This window comes from Cibotium barometz, chromosome 23 (assembly GCF_041138505.1).
Source record: "Cibotium barometz isolate CiBa-2024 chromosome 23, ASM4113850v1, whole genome shotgun sequence".
Lineage (NCBI taxonomy): Eukaryota > Viridiplantae > Streptophyta > Polypodiopsida > Cyatheales > Cibotiaceae > Cibotium > Cibotium barometz.
The window spans coordinates 47388466-47394126 of NC_141068.1; positions in this window are offsets into that span (position 1 = coordinate 47388466).

Below are 5661 nucleotides of genomic sequence, written 5' to 3' on the forward strand. Positions count from 1 at the left end.
AGCTATCCTATACTCGGCTTCACAACTGGAAGTGGCCAATGCCCACTGCTTCTTGTTGTTGACCCATGATATACATGAATCACCAAGATGAAAGCAAAAGCCACTAGTGGACACTTGCATGTCATAACATCCACCCCAATCGGAGTCACTAAAAGTTGAATGTTAGCCCCCTCGGTATAGAATATGCCAAGGGAATGAGGGCCCTATAAGTATCTAAATACTTGCTTGCCAAAGCGAGTATGCTTACTTGCGGGACTATGCATAAGCCTGCTCAACAACTAGGAGACCCCAATTTAAATGTCTAGCCTTGTATTACATAGTAGAGGAGGCACTCAAAAGCTGATAAAGTGATGCATCAAATGGTTCACTTGCATCCTGGAGACTAAGCCTACCACCTATCTCTACTGGTATAACAAGCTTACAGTCTTCAAGACCAAACTATGTAAGAAGCCTCTATATACATTAACTGTAACATCATAACACCATCATCACGTTCCATAAACTATATGCCCAAATCTATCATCTCAAATGACACATGTAATTCAGCCTTGAACGTTCAAACCTTCTCCTCATTAGGGCATGTGAGAAGCATGTCATCAATGTATAAAAACGATGACCAAAAATAATATTTACTCCTCTTCACATAGAGAGTATTCTTAAGTGCATACTTTAGACTATGTCCCTTCTCAACAAAACCACAAGGCTGAGATACATATACCTCCTCCTATAAATCACCATTTAAGAAGGCATCCAACTAATGTATATTCTAACCCCATGATGCATTGTGTCAATGCAATAATACACATGATAATAGTCATACGAGACATGGGTGTAAAGGTCTCATCATAATCGATGTCCTTCTCTTGAGAATAACCCTTTGCAACAAGCTTTGCCTCGTAGTGATATGCTACAAGGCAAGGCCATTGGTATAAAGTGGGTTTTTAGGCTTAAGCATAAAGTTGATGGTAGCGTATCGCTACAAGGCAAGGATTTATGTTACAAGCCTTGCCTTTAGTAATACGCTACCATTAGCTTTATGCTTAAGCCTAAAAACCCACTTCATACCAATGGCCTTTTACCATAAGGCAAATATGCTAAATACCAAGTGTCATTTTTTAGGATTGAGTCATACTCATCCTATAAGATCTGCATCTCCAATGATCATTTTCCTGTGCTTCCTCAAAGGAAACATGTTCCTCTTCTTGCATATGCTAGCAATGAGAGCATGATCCATAAAAGAATAAGATGCATGATGAGAACCTACATGTGTCCTGCTAGGTAAAGGAGTAGCTAATTTGCTGTCCTATAATATTTTCACTAGTCATTTTGGCATACTCTTGGATGCCTATATGGCTACCCTTTTCTCATCCCCACTGCATCATCCATAATTGCCTCATCACAATAGGTTGATCTGTGGGCTAAAATTTAAGCTGATTTTCAACCGGTATGGGCTAATTTGCATCACGTTATTGAGCATTCATTTGCTCCACATATGGCTTCCTGAAATTGTACAAAGGTAGGAGTGTATCAAAGATGTATTGCGAGAATACATTTTGCTATTTTTTTGCATAAAAGCTAAGCTGAGTTCTCAACAAAGACCATCTCTACTCACCAAGATCTGCTTTGTGGTCGGATGGTAGAGTCTATACCCTTTGTGGTTGGATGGTAACGTCTATACCCTTTGCTTTCTGAGCTATATCCCATAAAAATACATTTTACCACTTTGTCATCTAGCTTATTGCGTTGTTGCTGAGGTACAAGAGCATAAGTAAGACAAGCAAAAACACACAAATGAGCCACAAAGAGCTTCCTACCATTCCGAGCTCCACAAGGGGTGATTGTTTATGTAAGGCTTTAGTGGGGCATTTGTTTAGCACATAAGCATCACACATAGCTTCCTCTAACCAAAAAACATGAGGTAAATCCTAGCCTTAACCATGTGAAGTGCCATCTCCATGAGAGATTTATTCTTCCTCTTAGCCACAACATTTTATTGAGGTGTATAAGGAATTGTGCATTGATCTTTTATACCTCTTTTAGCTAAAACTCCTTTGACATACACTCCCCCCTCATCTGTATGAAAGATGCCAACTTTACATACAAACACACTTTTAGCCATAGAAACAAAGTATCCAAAGCATGTAAAAACCTATGACTTTTCCTTCAACAAATACACACCTGTGTTTGGAGAGTCATTAATAAAGGTCACAAAGTAACGATATCCCCTGATCGATGGTCTCCTCATAGGATGACATACATCACTATGTATAAGCTATAACTTTTGGATACTCTTATTAATGTATCTATCAAGAATGATGCCCATTGCATCTTACCTAGAATGCACCCCTCACATACATGTGTGACAAGAGCCTCAAGCTTTGGCAACTCTGACACTATCTCTTGTCTTTTAAGGTGCAACAAATTGCTAAAATTTAAGTGACCAAAATGGGCATGCCATAGCTCTGTGTTGATGGGCATTTCCTTATAGTATTTGTATTAACCTTAGGAGCCAAATGCTAGATGCCAAGGGATACAAAGCAATGAGCAGATAGTTGCATGCATGGGCATAGAGGAGTTATAACCACTGTTTGGGACATCATAGCATAGCGGAGGCTACACTCCAACCCACACACTTTGTCAATCCGTGAATGCAACCCGGTTAGCGCATAGAGGCTATCCCGAATGGGAGAAGATTAGTTAACTACACACTAATGACTTCTAGTCCTACTCAATCCTTCTTCAACACTCAAGCAATCAATCTAACATAATCAAAGTAAGCATCAAGATTAGGCTACACTTAAGCACAAAAATGCAACTTATGTAAAGAACCTAACATGCAAAGAGCTATCACACAAGCCTCAACTACACATCATTTCATGCACAAGCTTCATCACATGCACTCTACAAATCAGATTTTAGCATCAAAACGTCATTAAGAAATCTAGATTAGCAAGTGTGTAGACCATAACCTCATATCATTGAAAATGTAGAGAATAGAGAGTACAAGATTGAAGCATGAATGGAGATGGAGAGCCTTGGGAGAGCACATGAGAAGGAGCTATGGAGCAAGCTCTCTCTATGAGCCTCTCAACCAAATGACCAAAGAGTCCCTCTAGCTCTCAAATGGGCCACCTTTTATACAAAAACTCTAGAACTCCCAAAAGTTCCCATGTGGGATTATTGTCAAGCCCTCTCCCACATTCATCTACAACTTGGAACTCTTTTCAAGAGCCCTAAGTGTCTTTTTTGTTGCATCCTTGTATTGATCTTCATTCGTCATGCAACACTCCCCCCTTCCTATTTTGCGCACGTCCTCGAGCGCGGTAGTAGCAAGAGCTGCAACAAAAAAACAATGGATACAAGTACAGTCTTTTATTGAAAAAAAGAAAAGAAAAGAAAAGAAAAGAAAAACCAGCAATGATAATTTCACACGTGAGCATACAAGTGCAAGGCTGATTAAAGTTTTAATGAGTACTAAAATAGGTGAGTAAAGACTAGTCAAAGTGAGACTTAAGTGGTAGATAGTGCTATGCAAAGGCAAGTGTGCTTTGTACACCGCTGGTTATGACCTCAGTCTCAATGTCCTACAAGTATTTAAGTTATTCCTAAGTGGTAAACCTACTCCTAAATATGAGAAAAGGTGATTGGAACTCTCTCCTTTTTTTTCTCTCTCTTTTTTTTTTTGATGTGTGTGTAGAAGGTGATAAAGATTAAGGTTCCATCCCAAAGAGACCCAAGCAATGGCCAAGAGACCTCCGCCAAGAGAATCTAAAGACCGCTAAGTATCTCAAGGGCGACAGACCCTTTTTCTTTCTTTTATGACCTAAGGAGTACCCCATGAAGATGAGGGCATCGGTCTCGAGGGCCCATAGTGTACCCTAGAGTCCTACCAACATCTATCAAGGCGATAGATTCCTTGAAGGTCTTTTTCTGAAGCTTTTAGACACCAGTGTTCAGCCCATGGAAACCAAGGCATCGGCCCCAAGGTGCTAAGACAACCCCAGGTCGTCCTACCAAGCATTCCACATGGCTGTAGACACGTCATGGCTCAATTTACTTTGTATATATATTTTTTGGGTATAATTTTTATAAATTTTTATTACTCCTAGCACCTAGCTCATATCTAAGAGGTAGCTACCACTAAGGATAACTAATATACCTTGAAAGCATAAGAACTTGGCACATTCCATTGGTATATATCCTACACTGTCTTTAGATAGAAATATCTTTTACTAAGTCTTCTAAGAGTCTAGAATTCACTCACCATATCTTTGTAGGCGTAGCATGTCTCCCCCCTTCCTAATTTGTGTGCACGGTAGGTGGACTATTGGGACGTGTTTGATGCTCTTTTTTTTAGCGGAGATCTCTGTAAATTTTTTATTAACAAACAAGAAAAGAAAAGAAAAGAATAAAATTTGCTATTGGTGCCAATCACCGAATATAGCTGAGGGGAAAAACCCAATGGGAGAAAAGTGCCCTGGCTTGTCGATCTTATTATGGAGTCACTGAGCTTACCCTTTGCGCTGGTGGTGGATCCGTGTCCTCATCTGCTAGAAAGATGGTATCAATTTCCTCAGGATGCAGGGACAACCCCTCACAAAAACCGGCCTCTGGAGAAGGTGGTAGAGGAAGGAGTGCTTCCTCACTAAAATATGGCATTGGTTCTATGGGAAGGTTAATCAGACAGTTTCGATTTTGGAACTGCGCAATATAGGTACTTATATTTATCCAATATTGACATGTTGAGGCTTGGGGAAGGAGGGCTTGCAAGATTGGGGGTTGCAAGTCATTTAAGCTTGTATCCCTCCATTGTTGTGCTTGAACCTCCTCAGGTAATCTACGTTGATTTGGTCCTCTCTCTGGTATTCTCACATTAAGAAGATTATGGCGTTGGGGTGTAATTCCCACAATTTGCTTCATTAAGCCCGTGCCATATCGTCTAAAGTAAGAGCGGCATATCCAACAAATATGTGAAGCTTCTCCTAATACGAGCCGTGCACACTCTTGACAATGTGGAAATGGGTGATGCTGTTGATAGAATAATGTGACAAAGTGATGCCCACAGCAATTTTCACCTAAGGGAGCATAGAAGTACCTAGAATGAGTTTGAAACGGAGGAGCACTATAACCCCCGCGATGATCTTGTCGAGTACTATCAGGGTCAATGCATGGTGGACATGTATCTCGCCAAATATCCATCAGGAGTTATCTGGACGTAGAACAATGAAATTTAGAACACTCATATCCATCATTACAATTCCAATCAAAAACAAGATTATCTCAAAAAGAACACATCTTCTGAAGGCATAAGGAACTACATTATTCAAACATTGATTTACCAAAGAGCTTTAATTGTAGTGTTAATGCCTTATCTTTAGTTTTTGGTATATCCTTTTTAAGAGGTGGAAACTTTAGCAATTGTCTTGGAATTTGAGCAAGATAAGAGGATTTAGGCATTGAAATGCTAGAATCTATGCTCAAATGAGACTCATTTGGACTTGTCGTAGGTACACAAGTTGATGGTTGAATTGTGTAACAAGGAGAAATCGGGACAACCGGTGTTTCAATACATGTTTTAGGAAGATCAACACAAGTAGATTTGTAGGTGCTATCACAGCCACCTTTCCTTTCTTGAAGAGTTTGTGTTGATTTCTGTTGCAC